The sequence below is a fragment of the Bos javanicus genome, chromosome 27, assembly GCF_032452875.1.
Source record: "Bos javanicus breed banteng chromosome 27, ARS-OSU_banteng_1.0, whole genome shotgun sequence".
In the NCBI taxonomy this organism is placed as follows: Eukaryota; Metazoa; Chordata; class Mammalia; order Artiodactyla; family Bovidae; genus Bos; species Bos javanicus.
The window spans coordinates 29,465,175-29,488,870 of NC_083894.1; positions in this window are offsets into that span (position 1 = coordinate 29,465,175).

Consider the following 23,696-nt stretch of genomic DNA (forward strand, 5'->3'; position numbering starts at 1 on the left):
ACTCCTGTGCCTTTTGATGAGAAACATTAAACATTTTTAATTTAGTACATCAATTTGAAAATCTAATTTTTTTTTAATGCTTTGTAGCGGCAGACATGTTCACGGTGCTGTCACGACCATCGAAGAATTATGAGAAACTTGAACCGCAAAAAGTAAATTAGAAAAATCTCATTTCAGTTACTCTAAAAAGAGGGGAAATTAGATTTTGATTAAAATCACTCACACATACAATTTTAGGTAAACTAATTTAGCAAGACTGACTATATCATTTTTTTTCCTGCCAGTATGTCCTTTTAATACTGGTGGTGAGGTATTTGTACACATAACCTTTCTCACAACCAAAGGATGAAAAAAGGAACTCTAATAAAGTGGTCTCTTGACCACTGTGTACGAGGTCTGGTAGGGAGAGATTAAAGTAGTGTATTTGTCAATACAATAGACAGAAACTGGGAATGAATTAAGACTCCTTATACAGTCTTTTCAGCTGGCCCTCCGCTTTGGCTTTTCAACTTTTTTATGATTTCAACTTGGGAATTTTTACTTTAAGGAATGATGTGTCAGCTAATGTAGGAATTAATTGCATCATTAGTGCTGCATAATGTAGTCTATGGCCAGAGGCCTCAGTCTGGGTTAGACGAATACTGCCACCTCCAAGGTGAGACCAGAGAACAGTAACTCACGGTTCTCATTAATTACAGGCAGACCCAGGTCCTCTCCAAAGATGTTGCCAAGCTGAAGTGAAACGATGCATATGGATGTGTTTCGTAAACTGTAAAGTGCTGCTGAGGACTGTGGTGTCAGTATTATTCTGACATCTACGTTCGGATGACTGCCCTGTGGCGCGTGAGCTTGGCTGTCTGAAATCCCAGCCTAGAAGCTAGATTCTAAGGGGGGAAAAGATTGATAGAGCATTTTAGTTATTAAGCATCTCATACCAAATCTCATTTTGAAAATTGCATTGTTAATGAATTAGAAACTTTTAAATTAAAGCTGAGGGGTGAATTATTAACTACAGAAGACAGTGTCCAAAACCCATCTCCTTCCCAGCTGAGCCCTAGACGTGAAGGCGCAGGCATGGCTGGTCTACAGAAGATAGTGTCCAAAACCCATCTCCTTCCCAGCTGAGCCCTAGACGTGAAGGCGCAGGCTTCCTTGAACTTGCCAATGAAATGTAATGAGACCTCCATGATATTAATGGTTGTGAGAGCCTTGAAAATGGCAACCTAATGTAAAGACAAAATATCACTTCAAAAGAAATAACAAACTCTATGAGAATTCCCTGGCAGTCCAGTGATTAGGACTCTGTGATCTCACTGCTGAGGGCCTGGATTCAACCCCTGGTCAGGGAACAAAGATCCCATAACCATGTGGTGTGGGCCAAAAGAGAAAAAAATAACAAACTCCAGAATAACAGTTCAATGTTAGCAGAGGGACAAGGAGAACAGAAAGAGAAATTTTTATTCACCAATCCCTTTATGGCCTCTGTCTCCCAATTCTGGTATTCCAAAGGAATAAGATTGAATCAGGAGATGGAAGAGCAGAGAAATAAATTAGAAAAGTTAATTAAACTATGGGCTTTGAGTGGTAAGGACATCAGTAGTGGTTCATCATTTGTAACAGTTGGACCACCCTGATGGGGCCTGTTGATGGCGTAGGAGCCTGTGCATATGCAGGGAGCAGAGGGAATACAGGAATCCTCTGTACCTTCCACTCAGTCTCCCATGAACCTAAAACTGCTTTAAGAAGCAAAGTCTAAGGACTTCCCTGGTGGCCCAGTGCTTCAGAATCCGCCTGCCAATGCATCACAGAGAGTAGCCCCTGCTCACCTCAACTAGAGAAAAGGTCACACAACAGTGAAAACCTAGCAGAGCCAAAAATAAATAAAATGAATTTTAAAAAGTAAAATCTATTAAAGAAAAACACCTAAGATACACGGATAAGCACCAGTTAATAAATTGGAGGTTACCAGAAGAGGTTGTAATGAATATGGAATTTGAAACTAAAAAAAATTTTTTTTAATCTGTTTCTTATTAGGGCTTAGAGTGATATGAAAAGCATGTTCTTGGCATTGGATACACTCATCTGAATCCTAACTCTATGTTATTTACAAACTCTATGGCTTTGGGCAAATTAATCTAAGTCTCATTAATCCCCAATATAAAATGTATACTGTATCCACCCCAATACTGGTTTCATGGCATTATTGACAAGATTAAATGACCTACGTATGTGAGAAATGCAGTGTGTTGGACTTGATAAGTTTTTAGTAAATGGTGGTAGTAGTGGTTTTGTTGTATTAATATTATAACCTTTGCAGTGGTTAGGAAAAAAATGTACTGCTATGCGGTTATCATGTGCCATTTGTTGTTAATAGTTTGTAAAGTACTTTATAGATTAAGAGGTGTGTTGAACATTTTTTAATATTCACAACAGATCTGTCAGAGAGATATTACTGTCTTTTGTTGCAGAGATGAGAAGTTGTTTTCTTATGCAATTGACTTGCTTAAGATTATATAGTTAGTGTTTATGCTAGAGAGAAAATAAAAATAATACTCTGAATTTTGAGGAAAAACAACTGAAATAAAAAGATGTAGGAATTCAATGACAAAAAACAAAAACGAAAAATGGATGGTAGAGTTCAGGAAGGGAACTGAAAACAACCAATAACATTTTATCAGAATGAAAGGCCATGTTAGAAGCAGTAAGTAGAATAGATGGAGTCTGAGGTATGGAGAAGATGCTTGAAAAAAATCACATAAAGTCAAATGGGGGAAGAACCAAGATATAAAAATGATTCTGTTGCTGAAAGCTCAGCTTCTCTGTATACTGGTGCCAAATGAAATCTCAGAGACAGAGTTTTGGGTGAAGTAGAAAAGAATAGCTTTATTGCTTTGCCAGACAGACACAGTGGGCCTTCTGCTCTCAAAAACTATGGATCCCAACCTGGGAGTATCTGATGAAGGTTTTATAACAGTGGTCTGAACTGGCATGTGCAGTCCATGGGGTCACAAAGTCACGACTGAGCGACTGAACTAACTAACTAGATCAGGGTGTGATCAGGGCTTGCATTCCCTTACTCTCATCTCAGGTAGTTGGGCCCCAATCTTGATGAGTTTCTCTGGTGAATGACTACTGGAACTTGTAGTTGAGAGACTAGGCTCTCAGACCTTTCCTTGTATGGGAAAAACCCATTCAAGGCAATCCTATCAAGACCTGAAAGTAGGAACCTAACCACATATCTAGCAGTTAGAAATGATGCCTACTTCTCAGGATCCTGCTTTCTGGTCATAGGCACGCTTGGCTGGTCAGGCTATGGTAATCTTGTTACTCTGGTGCGATGCACCCATGATTTCACTCCATCCCATTTTAGGGTGGTGTGAGTAGTAAGAAGAATGTCATAGAATCCCTTCAATTTCTTTTTAAGTTGCTGCTTACATCCTTGCTCTTTTCATACTTTCAACAGCACCTGATCTCCTGCTTTGAAGGAATGAAAGAGAGCTTCCAGGTGAGGAGGAGACCTGTGGAACACAAACCCATTCATAGCAGTTAGCGATTGACCAGTGCTTTGGACACCTGTTTATTTTCTTCCTGCATTAGCAATGTTGGTCTCCTGTACATAATTTCATAAGGACTCAATCCTAGCCCACTTCTAGGGGCCACCAGTACATTGTCAAGACCTTGTCCCATTTTAGATGAGTTTCCAGGCATACCTTGGAGAGAATTTTCTTCAGGGTGTGATTCATCTTCTTAGCCTTTTCTGCAGTTTGGGGTCCCTGTGATGACTGAAGTTTCCCTTTTAATACTAAAGCTTTATTTGCTGTTTGTGTTATTTCTGCAATGAAAGCAGATTCATTGTTGGCTTTGAATAGTAGAAGGAAGGTCTGTATATAGGAATGTCCTTAAGAGTTTTTGTCACTTCCACTGCTTTTTTCCTTCTGGCTGGAAAGGCCTCCACTCAACCTTGATCCAGGTGTAATCCTCTTAAATCTTTAGCCAAACTCTCTTTGAAGAGGGCAGGGGGAATTTTTAAATCCTGGTGGCATCCTTGAGTCTGACAAAGCTCAGAAAATTCAAGTTCACAACAATACAGGCCTGAAATCACATCCGCAGTGGCCACTAGTTTTGCCTTAGTAACTCCAGTTTGGCTTTCAGATGCCTTCCCCCCACCACTGTCAAAGCACATGCACAAGGCATGTGTGAAAGGCCGCAAAATAGGCTGCTTTTAAAAGTTAGACCGTGGACAGGCTGTAGTGACTTCCTCATACCTCACTACACGTAGATTTCTTTCCTCTGTCATTTCCCCTTTTGCTTCCAAGCCTTTCAATAGAAGACACTGATGATCAAAATGTCTATCCCTCGGTGCTGCGTTGATTTAGCTCTCTGCCAAGGTGTAGATCGTGTCCCTTGGTGCTAGACCTCCTTTATATTTGCCTGGTTAATTCATGCTGCGTGAAAACTGATCAGATATGTTGAACAAGCTCAGAGGTATGTGAATGAGGAAATCCTTTGTAGGCCATCAGTTCAGTTCAGTTCAGTTGCTCAGTCGTGTCCGACTCTTTGCGACCCTATGAACTGCAGCACGCCAGGCCTCCCTGTCCATCACCAATTCCCGGAGTTCACCCAAACCCACGTCCATCAAGTCGGTGATGCCATCCAGCCATCTCATCCTCTGTCGTCCCTTTTTCCTCCTGCCCCCAATCCCTCCCAGCATCAGAGTCTTTTCCAATGATGGCAGAAAGTGAAGAGGAACTAAAAAGCCCCTTGATGACAGTAAAAGAGGAGAGTGAAAAAGTTGGCTTAAAGCTCAACATTCAGAAAACAAAGATCATGGCATCCGGTCCCATCACTTCATGGGAAATAGATGGGAAAACAGTGGAAACAGTGTCAGACTTTATTTTCTGGGCTCCAAAATCACTACAGATGGTGACTGCAGCCATGAAATTAAAAGACGCTTACTCCTTGGAAGGAAAGTTATGACCAACCTAGATAGCATATTCAAAAGCAGAGACATTACTTTGCCTACAAAGGTCCATCTAGTCAAGGCTATGGTTTTTCCAGTAGTCATGGATGGATGTGAGAGTTGGACTGTGAAGAAAGCTGAGCGCTGAAGAATTGATACTTTTGACCTGTGGTGTTGGAGAAGACTCTTGAGAGTCCCTTAGACTGCAAGGAGATCCAACCAGTCTGAGGAGGCCTTACAAATAGCTGTGAAAAGAAGAGAAGTGAAAAGCAAGGAGAAAAGGAAAGATGTACCTATTTGAATGCAGAGTTCCAAAGAATAGCAAGGAGAGATAAGAAAGCCTTCCTCAGTGATCAATGCAAAGAAATAGAGGTAAACAAAAAATAGAATGGGCAAGACTAGAGATCTCTTCAAGAAAATGAGAGATACCAAGGGAACATTTCATGCAAAGATGGGCTCAATAAAGGACAGAAATGGTATGGACCTAACAGAAGCAGAAAATATTAAGAAGAGGTGGCAAGAATACACAGAAGACCTATACAAAAAAAGATCTTCATGACCCAGATAATCACAATGGTGTGATCACTCATCTAGAGCCAGACAACCTGGAATGTGAAGTGAAGTGGGCCTTAGGAAGTTATCACTACGAACAAAGCTAGTGAAGGTGATGGAATTCAAGTTGAGCTATTTCAGATCCTAAAAGATGATGCTATGAAAGTGCTGCACTCCATATGCCAGCAAATTTGGAAAAGTCAGCAGTGGCCACAGGACTTGAAGGTCTTTTTTCATTCCAATCCCAAAGAAAGGCAATGCCAAAGAATGCTCAAACTACCACACCGTTGCACTCATCTCACACGCTAGCAAAGTAATGCTCAAAATTCTCCAAGCCAGTCTTCAACAGTATGTGAACTGTGATATTCAAGCTGGTTTTAGAAAAGGCAGAGGAACCAGAGATCAAATTGCCAACATCCATTGGATCATCAAAAAAGCAAGAGAGTTCCAGAAAAACATCTACTTCTGCTTTATTGACTATGCCAAAGCCTTTGACTGTGTGGATCACAACAAACTGTGGAAAATTCTTCAAGAGATGGGAATACTAGACCACCTGACCTGCCTCTTGAGAAATCTGTATGCAGGTTAAGAAGCAATAGTTAGAACTGGACATGGAACAACAGACTGGTTCCAAATAGGAAAAGGAGTATGTTGAGGCTGTATATTGTCACCCTGCTTATTTAGCTTATAGGCAGAATACATCATGTGAAATGCCAGGCTGGATGAAGCACAAGCTTGAATCAAGATTGATGGAATAAATAGCAATAACCTCAGATATGCAGATGACATCATGCTTATGGCAGAAAGTGAAGAGGAACTAAAGAGCCTCTTGGTGAAAATGAAAGAAGACAGTGAAATAGTTACATTAAAACTAAACATTCAGAAAACTGATCATGGCATCCGGTCCCAACACTTCATGGGAAATAGATGGGGAAACAGTGGAAACAGTGTCAGACTTTATTTTTCTGGGCTCCAAAATCACTGCAGGTAGTGACTGCAGCCATGAAATGAAAAGATGCTTGCTCCTTGGAAGAAAAGCTATGATCAACCTAGACAGCATGTTAAAAAGCAGAGACATTACATTGCCAACAAAGGCCCATCTAGTCAAAGCTATAGTTTTTCCAGTAGTCATGTATGGATGTAAGAGTTGGACTATAAAGAAACCTGAGCACCAAAGAATTGATGCTTTTGAACTGTGGTGTTGGACAAAGATTCTTGAGAGTCCCTTGGACTGCAAGGAGATCCAACCAGTCCATGCTAAAGGAAATCAGTCCTGAATATTCATTGGAACGACTGATGCTGAAGTTGAAACTCCAATACTTTGGCCACCTGATGTGAAGAACTGACTCATTGGAAAAGACCCTGATACTGGAAAAGATTGAAAGATTGAAGGCAGGAGAAGGGGATGACAGAGGATGAGCTGGTTGGATGACATCACCGACTCAATGGACATGAGTTTGAGCAAGCTCCAGGAGTTGGGATGGACAGGGAGGCCTGGCATGCTGCAGTCCATGGGGTCCAAAGAGTTGGACATGACTGAGCGACTGAACTGAATTGAAAGAGAGAACCAGAAATCTCATGGTCTTCTGCTTGAGTTTGAAGAGGTCTTCTTTCCTCACCTTTTTCTTCAGTCTCAAAAACTAGAGACTGGTATAGATGAAGTGTTCCAGAGGGCCTGAACACAGTGGCAAGGAATGATTTCTTTTAATGGGGACATAGCTGAAGATCTCTCAGTTCTGTAAAAATACTCTGGGGGAGGGGGATTATAAGATGGAAGAGAGCTCTGATCACCCCTAACAAGGCTAGTCCAAAATGCAAAATCGCAACTAACATTCTTTCACAGGCAAAACCAGGCACGATAGGGAAGGACACTCTGGTGTTGTCGCACATGAGCCCTTTTTTCGAAAACGGGTCAGTGTAAACACTGACACACTCGCACACAAACAGCAAACATGGTCCCACAAACACCACGTGCACAACTCTTTTCTGTGTTCCTAATTTTCCTTTCCTTTCAGAAACAACCAGTTCTAGACAAAATGTCTTTCCTTCCTCTTTGTATCATCAGCCTGCTACCTAGCTGCTCACTTCATTACAAACTGCATGAATGCCTGAACCTATGGAACTTCTCCTGTCTTTCTATTCCTGTGACAAAACAGCTCTAGCTGGAGAATAGTCTAGTGATTTAGGCTACCATTCAAAGGCCATCTTTCCTCATTTTCAGCCATGTATGTTGGGCAAACAGAATTATAATAGAATTTCTATTTTTTTCATAGTCATAGGTTTAGAACTATAGGTTGACCACTCTGCCCAGATTTTCTCTGGGGTTGGGGGCGGTGAGAACTATCAGTTGGAGGGAGGAGGAGAAGGAGAAGTTAAAAAAAAAGAAGGTGAAGGAGGTGGAGGGGAATAAGGAGGTGAAAGAGAATAAGGAGGTGAAGGAGAATAAGGGGGAGGTGAAGGAGAATAAGGATGGGGAGGTGAAGAAAAATAAAGTAAAAGGAGAAGGAGGTGAATAAGAAAAAGAAGGAGAACAAGAAGAAGAAAGAAAAAAAAAAAAAAAAAAAAGAAGCAGGAGAAGATGAAGGAAGAGAAGAAAAAGGAGGAAAAGTCCTTCCCATGTTTGATCACTCACACACTGAAAACAAAACGGAATCCTTGTCAGCAGATGGAAGCCTTAGGCCAGAAAAAGCAGGTAGCAGAAAGCTCAGAGTAGCCGCTTCCATGTTCCACTTGGCCCATGACCTTCATCCAAGCTGTGCCTTACATTCTGGATTTCCGAAGCAGAAAAATCCCCAGATAGGAACTGGACGTTTCCCAGACAGAACCAAAGTTCCTCAGTGGGATAAAATCAAAGGAGCCTGGAAACGCACTCCCAGGGACTTACCCAGATTCCAGCAGAGGTGCGGCGATGTCGGATGCTATCTTTTCTCCTTCCCCAAAATCACTGAAAATGATTTCTCAGAGTAGGAAGTCCAGCATGGTCCAGGCAGGAGGAGACAACTGTCCATGAGGCAGAAAGGGCCTGGCAGCTGCTGGATCATCCCTCTTCCACTGTCTAATCCTGCCTCAGTATTCCAGCTGCTGGGATGGTGAACAAGGATTTGACCTGGGATTTGTCCTTTCCAGGCAAGGGTCCCAGGTAACCTGTCCTCTAGGAACTCCTGCCCCAAGACCGCCTCCAAGTCAGTTCCCTTGTGGTCACCAGAATTGTTACTGAAAGTTTGCCGAGTCTTGGAATCAGAGTTTGGGATGAAGCAGAAAAGCAGAGCTTTGACACAGCAGGCTCTTGCCTTGACAACTGTGTGTCCCAACCTTGGAGGATTTGATGAGGAGTTTATCTCTTCAAGAAAATTAGAGATACCAAGGGAACATTTCATGCAGAGATGGGCTTGAAAAAGGACAGAAATGGTATGGACCTAACAGAAGCAGAAGATATTCACAAGAGGTGGCAAGAATACACAGAAGAACTGTATAAAAAAGGTCTTCACGACCAAGATAATCACAATGGTGTGATCACTTAACTAGAGCCAGACATTCTGGAATGTGAAGTGAAGCGGGCCTTAGAAAGCATCACTACGAACAAAGCTAGTGGAGGTGATGGAATTCCAGTTAAGCTATTTCAAATCCTGAAAGATGATGCTGTGAAAGTGCTGCACTCAATATGCCAGCAAATTTGGAAAACTCAGCAGTGGCCACAGGACTGGAAAAGGTCAGTTTTCATTTCAATCTCAAAGAACGGCAATGCCAAAGAATGCTCAAACTACGGCACAATTGCACTCATCTCACACGCTAGTAAAGTAATGCTCAAAATTCTCCAAGCCAGGCTTCAGCAATATGTGAACCGTGAACTTCCTGATGTTCAAGCTGGTTTTAGAAGAGGCAGAGGAACCAGAGATCAAATTGCCAACATCCACTGGATCATGGAAAAAGCAAGAGAGTTCCAGAAAAACATCTACTTCTGCTTTATTGACTATGCCAAAGCCTTTGACTGTGTGGATCACAATCAACTGTGGAAAATTCTGAAAGAGATAGGAATACCAGACCACCTGACCTGCCTCTTGAGAAATTTGTATGCAGGTCAGGAAGGGACAGTTAGAACTGGACATGGAACAACAGACTGGTTCCAAATAGGAAAAGGAGTACATTGAGGCTGTATATTGTCACCCTGTTTATTTAACTTATATGCAGAGTACATCATGAGAAACGCTGGACTGGAAGAAACACAAGCTGGAATCAAGATTGCTGGGAGAAATATCAAAAACCTCAGATATGCAGATGACACCACCCTTATGGCAGAAAGTGAAGAGGAACTCAAAAGCCTCTTGATGAAAGTGAAAGTGGAGAGTGAAAAAGTTGGCTTAAAGGTCAACATGCAGAAAACGAAGATCATGGCATCTGGTCCCATCACTTCATGGGAAACAGATGGGGAAACAGTGGAAAGAGTGTCAGACTTTATTTTTCTGGGCTCCAAAATCACTACAGATGGTGACTGCAGCCATGAAATTAAAAGACGCTTACTCCTTGGAAGGAAAGTTATGACCAACCTAGATAGCATATTCAAAAGCAGAGACATTACTTTGCCAACAAAGGTCCGTCTAGTCAAGGCTATGGTTTTTCCAATAGTCATGTATGGATGTGAGAGTTGGACTGTGAAGAAGGCTGAGCACCGAAGAATTGATGCTTTTGAACTGTGGTGTTGGAGAAGACTCTTGAGAGTCCCTTGGACTGCAAGGAGATCCAACCAGTCCATTCTGAAGGAGATCAGCCCTGGGATTTCTTTGGAAGGAATGATGCTAAAGCTGAAACTCCAGTACTTTGGCCACCTCATGCGAAGAATTGACTTATTGGAAAAGACTCTGATGCTGGGAGGGATTGGGGGCAGGAGGAGAAGGGGATGACAGAGGATGAGATGGCTGGATGGCATCACTGACTCGATGGATGTGATTCTGAGTGAACTCCGGGAGTTGGTGATGGATAGGGAGGCCTGGCGTGCTGCGATTCATGGGGTCTCAAAGAGTCGGACACGACTGAGCGACTGATTTGATCTGATCTGAGGGTTCAAACTCCCTTAATATGGTCTCAGGTGATTAGAGCTCATCTTGATGAGATTCTCTGGTCCCTTTCATCTTGCCTCAGGTGCTTTCTGGCTGTTCTTCTCTTGATTAGCCCCTATTCGAATCTGCCTTTTGGAACTAAAGGAAAGTTATGGAGGCTGAAGCCTTGCCTGCAAGAAACAAGGGGACTATGGGGTCTCGAGGCCTAGGAGCCCCACAGGGGCTCACTCAGTTTCAATTCCAAAGAGGAAACAGATATGTAAAACAAAGCAGAATTCAGTAAGTTAATAATTATTTTTAATGAGAGATAAATACGCTAATAAAACTAATAGACTAATAAAATCTAATAAACTTTTCTTGGTGGCTCAGACTGTAAAGCGTCTGTCAGGAATGCTGGAGACCGGGGTTTGATCCCTGGGTCAGGAAGATCCCCTGGAGAAGGAAATGGCAACCCACTCCAGTACTCTTGCCTGGAAAATCCCATGGACAGAGGAGCTTGGTAGGCTACAGTCCATGGGGTTGCAAAGAGTCGAACACAACTCAGTGACTTTACTTACTTACTTACTTACTTACTCAGGCAGTAAAGAATCTGCCTGCAATGCAGGAAACCTGGGTTTGATCCCTGGGTCAGGAAGATCCCCTGGAGAAGGAAATGGCAACCCACTCCAGTACTCTTGCCTAGAAAATCCCACGGACAGAGGAGCCTGGCAGGCTACAGTCCATGTGGTTGCAAGAGTCAGACATGACTGAGTAACTTTCACATGCAGTAAAACTTTCAAGAATTCATTGTCTTAAAAGCACATGGTTTCAAGTAAAGAAAAAAAGTTCAAAATAAAAGGTATTGAGTTGTAGCCTAATTAGTAAACTTGGAGGGAAAGAAAACTCTTGTAGAAATCCAGGTAGGAAAAGCATGAGGGTAGATGTGAAGCTTATTATGCTCTATTAATAGTATGTTATTTTAAAATAGAGCGGCTAAATGTCTACACATTTCTGTAGAGATGAAAAAAAGACATAAAAATCGTGTTCTCTACCAACTTGACTTTCAAGTGAAGAGACAGGCATTCTTAAACATGCAAGTAATTGAAGAATGTAATGCTCATAAATCCTCTTAAACAATTACTTTATGATGGAATCTAGCAGCCAAATACAGGAAATTAAATAAGGGAATCAGAGGTGGCGAAGCAACAGTATGAAAGATCTGGAGGTGACCAGCGAATCTATTTAAAAATATAAGAAAGTTAAGGAATAAATAAACTACAGGAGTTCTGGTTACAGAAGAGGATGTAACTGATATAAGCCTTGACAATATAAAATGATAGTAACTAGAAAATCTGCAGGGAGACAGGGAAGCGCGGAGTTAGAAGTACAAGAGAGGGGACTAATTTGTTCATCTTTCATAATTGGAAGTCAAAAGACACTGGACAGAGTTGATAAGTCAATAAACAGAGGTTGAAGCATTGTAATTTAAAAAATTATTTTTAAAATTTTCTGTGGCCTCACAACTTATGGGATCTTAGTTTCCTGATCAGAGATTGAACCTGCACCCTCAGGAGCGAAAGCATAGAATCCTAACCACTGAACCACCAGGGAGTCCCTCTGTGAATCATACAATTTAAAGTTATAGAGAACTTGGAAGAAGAGACTGACAACATATCTTTTAGATTATCAGAATGGAAAAAAAATTAGCACTAAGAAAATACTACACTACTAAGACTACAAGAAAAAAATAGCAACTAACCAAATTAAAAAACAGAACCAGTAACAAAGCATAATATTAATAAAAAATAAACTTATGTTTCTTATGAAAATGAGTATAAATGGAGTAAATTCACAAAGTAAAACAAAATGTCTCAGATTATATGAGGGGCAGATTTAAATAAAATAATTTGAAAAGATCAAATACAAATCAATTGACAAAGCCATCTTTGGCAGATGAATATACGCGTGTAAGTAACAGATAACACAATGGCAAACAAACCTCCAGACTAAAAATAACAGTGATAAAAGTCAGGGGTCGTAACCATTAATATTCGAAAACAAGAGTTCAAAACAAAAAGCATTACATGAATCCAAAATAAACAGTTTATATTAGTAATGGTGTACACCACCATTACACTGGAAATTTTGTACCAACTAACACAGCATCCAAATATTTAAGGCTAAAATTGCAGTAAATAAACAAGAAATTGACAGATATTCGAATGCAACTGCTCTTATGCAGTGACAGGTAACATAAATAAAAAGTAAAATTACATTGAGTTTTTACAGTATAAACAATGAGTGTTCACATACACACTTATACAAACACATATCTATACAAGTTCATGTAGTATTTTTAAAAAATTAATCATATATCTTCAGTTAGATCTACTCAATGAAAAAAATCAGCAATTTCTAGAAGTTTCTATCCCAAAATTTTGGCAAATTTTCCTGAAATCAGAGTTTCATAAACTTGGAGTTTGAAGACCTCTGGATTAGAAGCTAGACCTTTATTATTACATGGCAGCATGATAGGTTTCTTTTCGATATCAAGGAATATATATATATATATATATATATATACACACATACATACATATATATATGGGATATATATATTATTTCAGAGAAAACATGGTTCTGATGACAGTTGTCTGGGCAGCTATTAGTTATAACCAATTCCACCATATTCTAGCAAATGGACTAAAGAAAACCTAAAATCATAAATCATCTGTCAAAGATGATTTCAGTAATAATGTTTTACGTTGCAGTGATCTTGAGCTCATCAGGGACCAGCTGCTGTACTCATCAAGGTTCTTTGATCTTTCCCCTGTAACACACTCGTAACTCACAAAGAGTCACTTTAATAGATGAGGATGTATTCCTGTTTGTAACAGAACTGGGAACTGAACCCATATCTTCTGAATCCCTGTCCTTCATTTCTTTAAGCACATATTGCTTTGCCTCAGCACACACAAGTACTGAGGATATAAAAGGAGTCTTCTTTGACTTAATGATGTTATAAGAGATGTTGGACTTAACTGGTTTTCTGACCAGGGCTCCTGTGGTTTCAGCAACTTTCCAAAATCTTCATTCTCAGCCTGAATGTCTTTGGTGTAAAATGTGTTCTAGTGATTTATTCTGTATAGTATATCTTGCTCATACCCGATTGTTGTTACCAGAAGAGAGCTGCAAGTACAACATTTCCCCTACAAAAATCTCTGCTCAGCCTTCTGCCCATACTAAACTAATCTGTCCCAGCTCTGTGCTAACATATCCTGGATACTAATCTAGTAGCTCTGGTCTCATGACCATGGCACTGCATTATATACATATATATTTCTTCTAACACACTGCATGTGGTTGCATGCTTTATGAAGACTGTTTTGTTTTTGTTTTCCTTTCTGGCCAGACCTCCGTCTGCACACTCCTATCAGTTGAGTGCCTGGCCAGGTGTGTAGTAGGTTCTGGGTGTTTTCCTTTACAAACATATTTCATTTATAACAAAAAGTGAAAAACTTCTTATTTAAGATTATTCAAAAAGGTCATATGGTTTAAAAATAAAGTATTGATTTGTTTACTGTCTTTCTAGATGTCTACTCTGAGCTTTTTGGCTACTGTTGAGGGATGAATCTCTCATAAGCCACTGGGAAGCTCTCATGCTAACAAAGGACATGGGCTGGATATAGTAGTTGTTTCTAGAAGAAATACATGTTAATTTTTTTGTTTTAAATTTTATATTGGAGTAGAGTTGATTTACAATGTATTAGTTTCAGGTGTACAGGAGAGTGATTCAGTTCTTCATATGTTTATCTGTTCTTCTTCAAATTCTTTTCCCAGTTAGGTTATTACAGAGTTTAGAATAGAATTCCCTGGACTATGCAGTAGGTCTTTGTCAGTTATCTATTTGTATATAGCAGCGTTCACATGTCAGTCCTAACTCCCTAACTATCCATGCCCCCTCATTCTTCCCTAAGTCTGTGAGTCTGTTTCCATTTTGTAAATAAGCTAGTTTAAATAATTTTTTTTAGATTCCACATATAAGGGATATTATATGATGTTTGTTTTTATCTAAGTTACTTCACTTAGTATGAGAATCCTTGGGTCCATCCATGTGGCTGCAAATGGCATTATTTCATTCTTTTTAACAGCCGAGTAATAGATGGCTGGGTGGCATCACTGACTCGATGGACATGAGTTTGAGTGAACTCCAGGAGTTGGTGATGGACAGGGAGGCCTGGTGTGCTGCGATTCATGGGGTCGCAGAGTCGGACACGACTGAGCTGAGCTGAACTGAACTGAATATTCCACTGTATGTATGTACCACATTTTGTTTATCCATTCCTCTGTCGGTGGATATTTAGATTGCTTCCAAGTCTTAGCTATTGAAAACAGTGCTGCAAAGGACATTGGGATGCCTGTATCCTTTCGAACCATGTTTTTGAAGAAATGCAATATGAACATGGGCAATAGCTTTATTTTTACCATCAACACTGTCTCTTAGCTATTACACGTGGGCCCTCCTGGGCAAGTATGGGAAACTTAATATCTATAAAGCTGAAAATCTGGCTGCTTTAAAACCTGATGAAGAAAACTTCCCAGAATGGTGATTTTGTTCGTACAATGTACTGTCAGCATGCTATTTCTCATCTTTCCCATTGGTGTCCATTTATACATTTATAAAAACAAAAATTTAAAGCTGGAATAAATAAGCTTTGTGTCTTAGGGGAAATATATGGATTTTTTTTTTTTTTTTGGCCATACCTTACAGCATGTGGGATCTTAGTTCCCTGACCCTACGCCCCCTGCTCTGGAGGGTGAAATCTATGTGGAGATAATAATTTATTTCTGGTCCATGAGGCAGGCTTGCAAAAGTTCAAGAGAGTTGTTGATTAGTATCTGAGCTACATCATAGAATTGGCAGGAAATAACTAGTGCATTTTCATTTATTCAGTTATTCCATAAACATTTGTTAAAGTACTTCTGCTCCAATATACTGTGTAAAACTCTATAGGATGGGTGGGAAAAATAAAACAGGCATGTCTTCAGCTAGACTACCAGCTCACTGAGGCCAGCATACGCGTGCATATACGTTATTTTAATACAAAACAAGAAATATTAAGTATAATGAGATATGGACGTGAAGGACTTGGAGAGACCATGTGTGGCTAAGATAGTTTCTGGCTGGGGAATCTAAGAGAAGACAATTTTTGAGATGAAAAAGGAGAAATAGCTAGGATCTTGATATGCTGAATTAGGCAACAATATACTTCCCTGGTGGCTCAGATAGTAAAGAATCTGCCTGGAATGCTGGAGTCCTAGGTTTGATCCTTGGATCAGGAAGATCCTCTGGAGAAGGAAATAGCAACCCACTCCAGTATTCTTGCCAGGAGAATCCCATGGACAGAGGAGCCTGATGGGCCACAGCCCATGGGGTTGCAAAGAGTCAACACGACCGAGTGACTAACACACACACACACACACACACACATTTATATAGAGGCAGCATTGTGATCAAAGTTCTATCAACTTTTAATTGAACTATTTTTCTTAGGATCTTGCCAGAGAACCAGGTCCATTTTCAATTAGACACCAAATTTCTGACCAATAATAACTCTGATCTCTGTGTTTGGGGTGTGTATGGCTCTACAATTGCAACCCCTTGGCTAGATGACAGTAGCCACCTCTTCAAGGCTCTTAAAGCTTGTGGATCACTGAGCATGTGGTCAAGAGACTCAGGGCATTGCAACCCATCTGTCCTTCAGAGCCCCCGGCTGGAACATTCTCCTCCTGGCCATCTGCTCCTGCCTGCTATCCATCACCTTGGAAAAGACCTTCCTTTGTTGAGACATGTGGAACACAGGTATTGCTATGTGTTGGGTTCTGATTTTTTTAAAAGCATGGTAGGATATTCTACTATATGATATCATAATAAAGAAATTGGAGTTTTGCGGTAGTATCACTAATTTCTGTAATGATAGCAAAGTCAGTTTACACATCTGCATTTCAGTTACTCCATTTGGAAGATGGAAATATTCCCATTGGATTTGTTTCTGCCATTCATAGCAGTTGAGAGCATAAATGAGGTCCGAGGTACCTCTTTGACCTTGGATTTTTACATGAAAACAGATGTGTCTTATCCTTTGGATAGGGTTTAATTCTATACATTGAGCTATGGAATCGTTTCTGCAGATTAAAAAAATATGATTTTCTATCAATTTTCTTTATAAAAGCAGAATATATTCAGGGAGCGAGAAATTCAAGGCACAAAATCATAAGTAATGGTTAATGCATTTTCAAAATCTCACACTTCTTAGGTCATCTTTTTAAACAATCCACTAGTACCAATGTTAAAGATTTTTTAAAATGTGGACCATTTTTAAAGCCTTTATTGAATTTGTTACAAAACTGGGCTTTTGGCCATGAGGCATCTAGGATCTTACCTCTCTGACCAGGGATCAAACCGGTCGCTCTGCATTGGAAGGTGGAGTCTTAACCACTGGATGGCCAGGGAAGTCCAAGCACCAGTATTTAAAATAAGCCACCCAGTAAAATAATACCCTTGAAACTAAGTTCCCCTGGAATTAATCCCACATGAGAATAAGATAGATAATATGGCTTACATGCCCTTTAAAATATAGCTTTCCCTTTCGAATAAGTTTGTAGGGTTCTCTAGCCATTCTAAGTGAGCATTTATTAAAACTTGGGGTCACTTTTCTACATGGTTGATGGGCCTGTAAACTTGAACAACTTCTTGGAGAGCAATTTGGCATGCCTGAGAATTTATCTTAAGGCAGTAACCAGAGATGTGCCCAAAGATTTATGCATGATGATATCTATCACAACCTCTTTTTTTTTAAAAAACAACAGCAGAATGGAAATGACCTAAATGTCAAACAATGGAGGGGGGGGTGTGTTGGTAAAATAAATTACAATACATTTATAGCCAGAATACTGTATGATCATTAAAAATAATGATCTCAAAGAACTTTTTAAGAAAATGCTCATGATATTTTATTAAGTGAAAAAGAAGAATTGATGAGCAGACACCATTTTTTAAAAAGTAGATATATCTTTCCATGCAAAAATATTGTGGATGTACAGAAAAATGTTTATAGTGATTATCCATGGATGAAAAAAAGGACAGTTTTTCTCTTCTTTATACTTTTTCTCAATTTTTCAGTTCAGTCGCTCAGTTGTGCCTGACGCTGCAACCCCATGGACTGCAGCAGACCAGGCTTCCCTGTCTATCACCAACTCCTGGAGCTTACTCAAACTCATGTCCATCGAGTCAGTGATGGACAATTTTTTTTCTCAACCTTTAGGTGGAGAGTTCTGACAATATGTGGTCCACTGGAGAAGGGAATGGCAAACCACTTCAGTATTCTTGCCTTGAGAACCCCATGAACAGTATGAAAAGGCAAAAAGATAGGATACTGAAAGAGGAACTCCCCAGGTCAGTAGGTGCCCAACATGCTACTGGAGATCAGTGGAGAAATAACTCCAGAAAGAATGAAGGGATGGAGCCAAAGCAAAATAACAGCCAGTTGTGGATGTGACTGGTGATGGAAGTAAAGTCCGATGCTATAAACAGTAATATTGCATAGGAACCTGGAGTGTTAGGTCCTTAATCAAAGCAAATTGGAAGTGATCAAACAGATGACAAGAGTGAACATCAACATTTTAGGAATCAGTGAGCTAAATGAACTGGAATGGGTGAATTTAACTATATCTACTACTGTGGCAAGAATCCCTTAAAAGAAATGTTGTATCCATCATAGTCAACAAAAGAGTCTGAAATGCAGTATTTGGATGCAGTCTCAAAAATGACAGAATGATCTCTGTTCCTTTCCAAGGCAAACCATTCAGTATCACAGTAATCCAAGTCTATGCCCCAACCAGTAATGCTGAAGAAGCTGAAGTTGAACGGTTCTATGAAGACCTACAAGACCTTCTAGAACTAACACCTAAAAAAGATGTCCTTTTCATTTAGGGGACTGGAATGCAAAAGTAGGAAGTCAAGAGATACCTGGAGTAACAGGCAAATTTGGACTTGGAGTACAGAATGAAGCAGGGCAAAGGTTAACAGAGTTTTGCCAAGAGAACGCACTGGTCATAGCAAACACCCTCTTCCAACAACACAAGAGACGACTCTACACACGGACATCACCAGATGGTCAATATGGAAATCAGATTGATTATATTCTTTGCAGCCAAAGAAGGAGAAGCTCTATAGAGTCAGCAAAAACAAGACTGGGAGCTAACTGTGGCTCAGATCATGGACTTCTTATTGCCAAATTCAGACTTAAATTGAAGAAAGTTGGGAAAACCACTAGACCTAAATTTAGGTATGACCTAAATCAAATCCCTTATGATTACACAATGGAAGTGAGAAATAGATTCAAGGGATTAGATCTGATACACAGTGTGCCTGAAGAAGTATGCATGGAGGTTCGTGACATTGTACAGAAGGCAGGGATCAAGATCATCCCCGAGAAAAAGAAGTGCAAAAAGGCAAAATGGCTGTCTGGGGAGGCCTTACAAGTAGCTGAGAAAAGAAGAGAAGCGAATGGCAAAGGAGAAAAGGAAAGATATAAGTATCTGAATGCAGAGTTCCAAAGAATAGCAAGGAGAGATAAGAAAGCCTTCCTCAATTATCAATGCAAAGAAATAGAGGAAAACAAAAAATAGAATGGTAAAGACTAGAGATCTCTTTAAGAAAATGAGAGATACCAAGGGAACATTTTGTGCAAAGATGGGCACAATAAAGGACAGAAATGGTATGGACCTAAGAGAAGCAGAAAATATTAAGAAGATGTGGCAAGAATACACAGAAGAACTATGCAAAAAAGATCTTCATGACCCAGATAACCACAAAGGTGTGATCACTCATCTAGAGCCAGACATCCTGGAATGTGAAGTCAAGTGGGCCTTAGGAAGCATCACTATGAACAAAGCTAGTGGAGGTGATGGAATTCCAGTTGAGCTATTTCAAATCCTAAAAAATGATGCTGTGAAAGTGCTACACTCAATATGCCAGCAAATTTGGAAAACTCAGCAGTGGCCACAGGACTGGAAAAGGTCAGTTTTCATTCCAACCCCAAAGAAAGGCAATGCCAGAGAATGCTCAAACTACTGCACAATTGCACTCATCTCACATTCTAGCAAAGTAATGCTCAAAATTCTCCAAGCCAGCCTTCAACAGTACATGAACCATGAACTTCCAGATGCAACCATGAACTTCCAAGTTGATTTTAGAAAAGGCAGAGGAACCAGAGATCAAATTGCCAACATCCACTGGATTATTGATAAAGCAAGAAAGTTCCAGAAAAACATCTATTTCTGCTTTATTGACTATGCCAAAGCCTTTGACTGTGTGGATCACAAGAAACTGTGGAAAATTCTGAAAGAGATGGGAATACCAGATCACCTGACCTCCCTTTTCAGATATATGTAGGCAGGTCAGGAAGCAACAGTTAGAACATGGAACAACAGACTGCATCCAAATAGGGAAAGGAGTATGTAAAGGCTGTGTATTGTCACCCTGCTTATTTAACTTATATGCAGAGTACATCGTGAGAAATGCTGGGCTGGAGGAAGCACAAGCTGGAATCAAGATTTCTTGGAGAAATACCAATAACCTCAGATAGGCAAATGACACCACCCTTATGGCAGAAAGCAAAGAAGAACTAAAGAGCCTCTTGATGAAAGTGAAAGAGGAGAGTGAAAAAGTTGGCTTAAAACTCAACATGCAGAAAACTAAGATCATGGCATCTGGTTCCATCACTTCATGCAAATAGATGGGGAAACAGTGGAAACAGTGACAGACTTTATCTTTTTGGGCTCCAAAATCACTGCAGATGGTGACTGCAGCCATGAAATTAAAAAGCACTTGCTCCTTGGAAGAAAAGCTATGACCAACACAGACAGCATATTAAAAGGCAGAGACATTACTTTGCTAACAAAGGTCCCCCTAGTCAAAGCTATGGTTTTTCCAGTAGTCATGTATGAATGTGAGAGTTGGACTATAAAGGAAGCTGAGCACTGAAGAATTGTTGCTTTTGAACTGTGGTGTTGGAGAAGACCCTTGAGAGTCCCTTGGACAGCAAGGACATCTAACCAGTCAATCCTAAAGGAAATGAGTCCTTAATATTCACTGGAAGGACTGATGCTGAAACTCCAATATTCTGGCCACCTGATGTGAAGAACTGACTCATTGGAAAAGACCCTGATGCTGGGAAAGATTGAAGGCAGGAGGAGAAGGGGATGACAGCAGATGAGATGGTTGGATGGCATCACTGACTCAATGGACATGAGTTTGTGTAAACTCTCAGAGTTGGTAATGGACAGGGAAGCCTGGCATGTTGCTGTCCATGGGGTTGCAAAGAGTCAGACATGACTGAGTGACAAAACTGACTGACTGAGATTTCATATATATTTATTATTATCTTCAGAAAAGGTTATGTATTGTGTTTGCTAGTCTTTTTAGACTGCAATAAAAAAAAATACCATAGACTAGATAAGTTATAAACAACAGAAGTTTATTCCTGTCAGTTCTGGAGGCTATGCTACGCTAAGTCACTTCAGTTGTGTCCGACTCTGTGCGACCCCATAGACGGTAGCCTACCAGGCTCCCCCGTCCCTGGGATTCTCCAGGCAATAACACTGGAGTGGGTTGCCATTTCCTTCTCCAATGCATGAAAGTGAAAAGTGAAAAGTGAAATTGAAGTCGCTCAGTCGTGTCCGACTCTTAGCGACCCCATGGACTGCAGCCTACCAGGCTCCTCTGTCCATGGGATTTTCCAGGCGAGAGTACTGGAGTGGGGTGCCATTGCCTTCTCCGAAATCCAAGATCTTGGTTCCAGAATGGTTGTGTTGTAGTGACAGCCCCCTTCCTGGTTCATAGCTGGCTATAGGCCACTCTTAGGACCACAGAGGGGACCGAAGAGAAAGTAGCCATTGGTTGGAAGTCGGCTCATCTGAAGCAAAGAAAGGGGCTAAGGAGCTCTCTGGAACTTCTTTTAAAAGGCACTAAATCCATTCATGAGGGCTCCACCCTCATGACCTAAGCATCTCACCAAAGCTGACCTCCTAATCCTGTCATTTTGGGGGGTTAGGATGAACGTGGAGGCAGCACAAACATTGGACCATAACATTACAGGCAGGCTTCGTTTTACTGTACTTTGATTTATTGTACACATGGTGCAAACATAAATTTTCTATGTCCTGGGAAACCAAAAAATTCATGTGATTCCCTGTAGTGCTATATTGTCTCTATTGTGATGATCTGGAATTGAACCTGCAGTATTTCTGTGGTATATGTCCATGCTCAGTCACTTCAGTCGTGTCCAACTCTTTGTGACCCCATGGACTGTAGCCCGCCAGGCTCCTCTGTCCATGGGATTCTCCAGGCAAGAGTAGTGGAGTGGGTAACCTATCCCTTCTCCAGGGGATCTTCCTGACCCAGGGATAGAACCCGAGTCTCCTGTGTTGCAGGCAGATTCTTTACTGCTAAGCTACTGGGGAAGCCCTTTTTGAGGTTTGCTTGTATACAAATATTTTTTACTTTAATTTTTATTTTATATTGGGGTATAGTTGATTTACAATGTTGTGTTAGTTTCAGACATACAGCAAAATGGTTCAGTTATACATTTATCAAGTCTTTTTTAACTTAAATTTTATTTTTTTGGAAGATATAAACTTTTTTGGGGGGGAACTTTTTATTTTGTATTGGGGTTTAGTTAACAATGTTGTGATAGTTTCAGGGGAATGGCGAAGAGACTCAGCCATATGTATACATGTATCCACTCTCCCCCAGCCTCCCCTCCGCTCCACATCACATTGAGATGAGGTTCCTGTGCTCTACAGTAGGTTCTATATAGCAGTGTGTGCATGTCCATCCCAAACTCCCTAACTATCTCTTTCCGCCATTCTTCCCCCTGGCAACTGTAAGCTCATTCTCTACATTTGTGAGTCTCTTTCTTAACTTAAATTTTATATTGGAGTATAGCTGATGTATAATGCTGTGTTAGTTTCAGGTGTACAGTAAAGGGATTCAGTTACACATATAGGTATATTCATTCTTTTTCAGATTTTTTTCCCACATAGGTTATTACAGAATACTGAGTAGAGTTCCCTGTGTGACATAGTAGGTCCTTGTTGATTATCTGTTTTGTATATAGTATAGTGTACAATATATTAATCCCCCAAATATATATGCCATATAATCTATTAACTTATGGTAAACATTTCCAAAATTTCCCTGTCTAATTCAGGAGATTCCTGACCTTTTGGTTATTCTCCATCTTTTTTCCTGCTGGGATTCCCCATGAACTCCATTCTGACTTTGTGGTTCAGCATTGAGTTCAAAGAAACTATTTCATCAATATATTCAGAAGGTGACATGACTCTGGGAGATGGGCTATCACTAATCAAACTAAAAAAAAAAAAAAAAGACTGATTCCAATAAAAATAAAAACAATTAATTAATTTGGAAAATGAACTGTAAGTGAACAGAATTTTATTGACTCATTGAAAATATGAGGGGGAACAGCTCTAATAATGACAAACTCCAGGATGGTTGGAGTAAATCTCCAAGGTTACTCTTTTTAATGAAATGTCTGTTGGGAGAACTGAAAGCCCGTGCTTATATATGCCAAATGTAAGAGTCCTTTCCAGTCCATGGAGAGAACAGGAAAAACCAATGAGTTCTGTTTCCTTTATTCCAGATTTTCAATGTTACCATGTACGTCTGTCATTCTGACACTGTCTGGTTGCAGTTTTCTAAGACGATGGTTGCTCTTTGCATCTATATGATTACTTCCTGATGACACAGAGGAAAGTACGACTGTCATTACATGTGACTCTCATGCTCTCCAGATATAGGGAAGAATTATTTGTGAACTTCATCCTTCTACTGAGAAGTAATTCCTCTGTTGTGCGGGACACACCCTGCATTATCTCCTAAACCACGATGATATTTAAAATATCACAATCTAGTTAGTATTAGTACTTTACGGTTTTGCTCAAAGACATCCAATAGGTAGGTATATATGTTTTATGCTGACCAAAATCCTACATCTAATTTCTTTTCCTACAAGGGAATTTTCTTTTCATATGATATCGGGACATGAGAAGAGATTTAGGCTTTT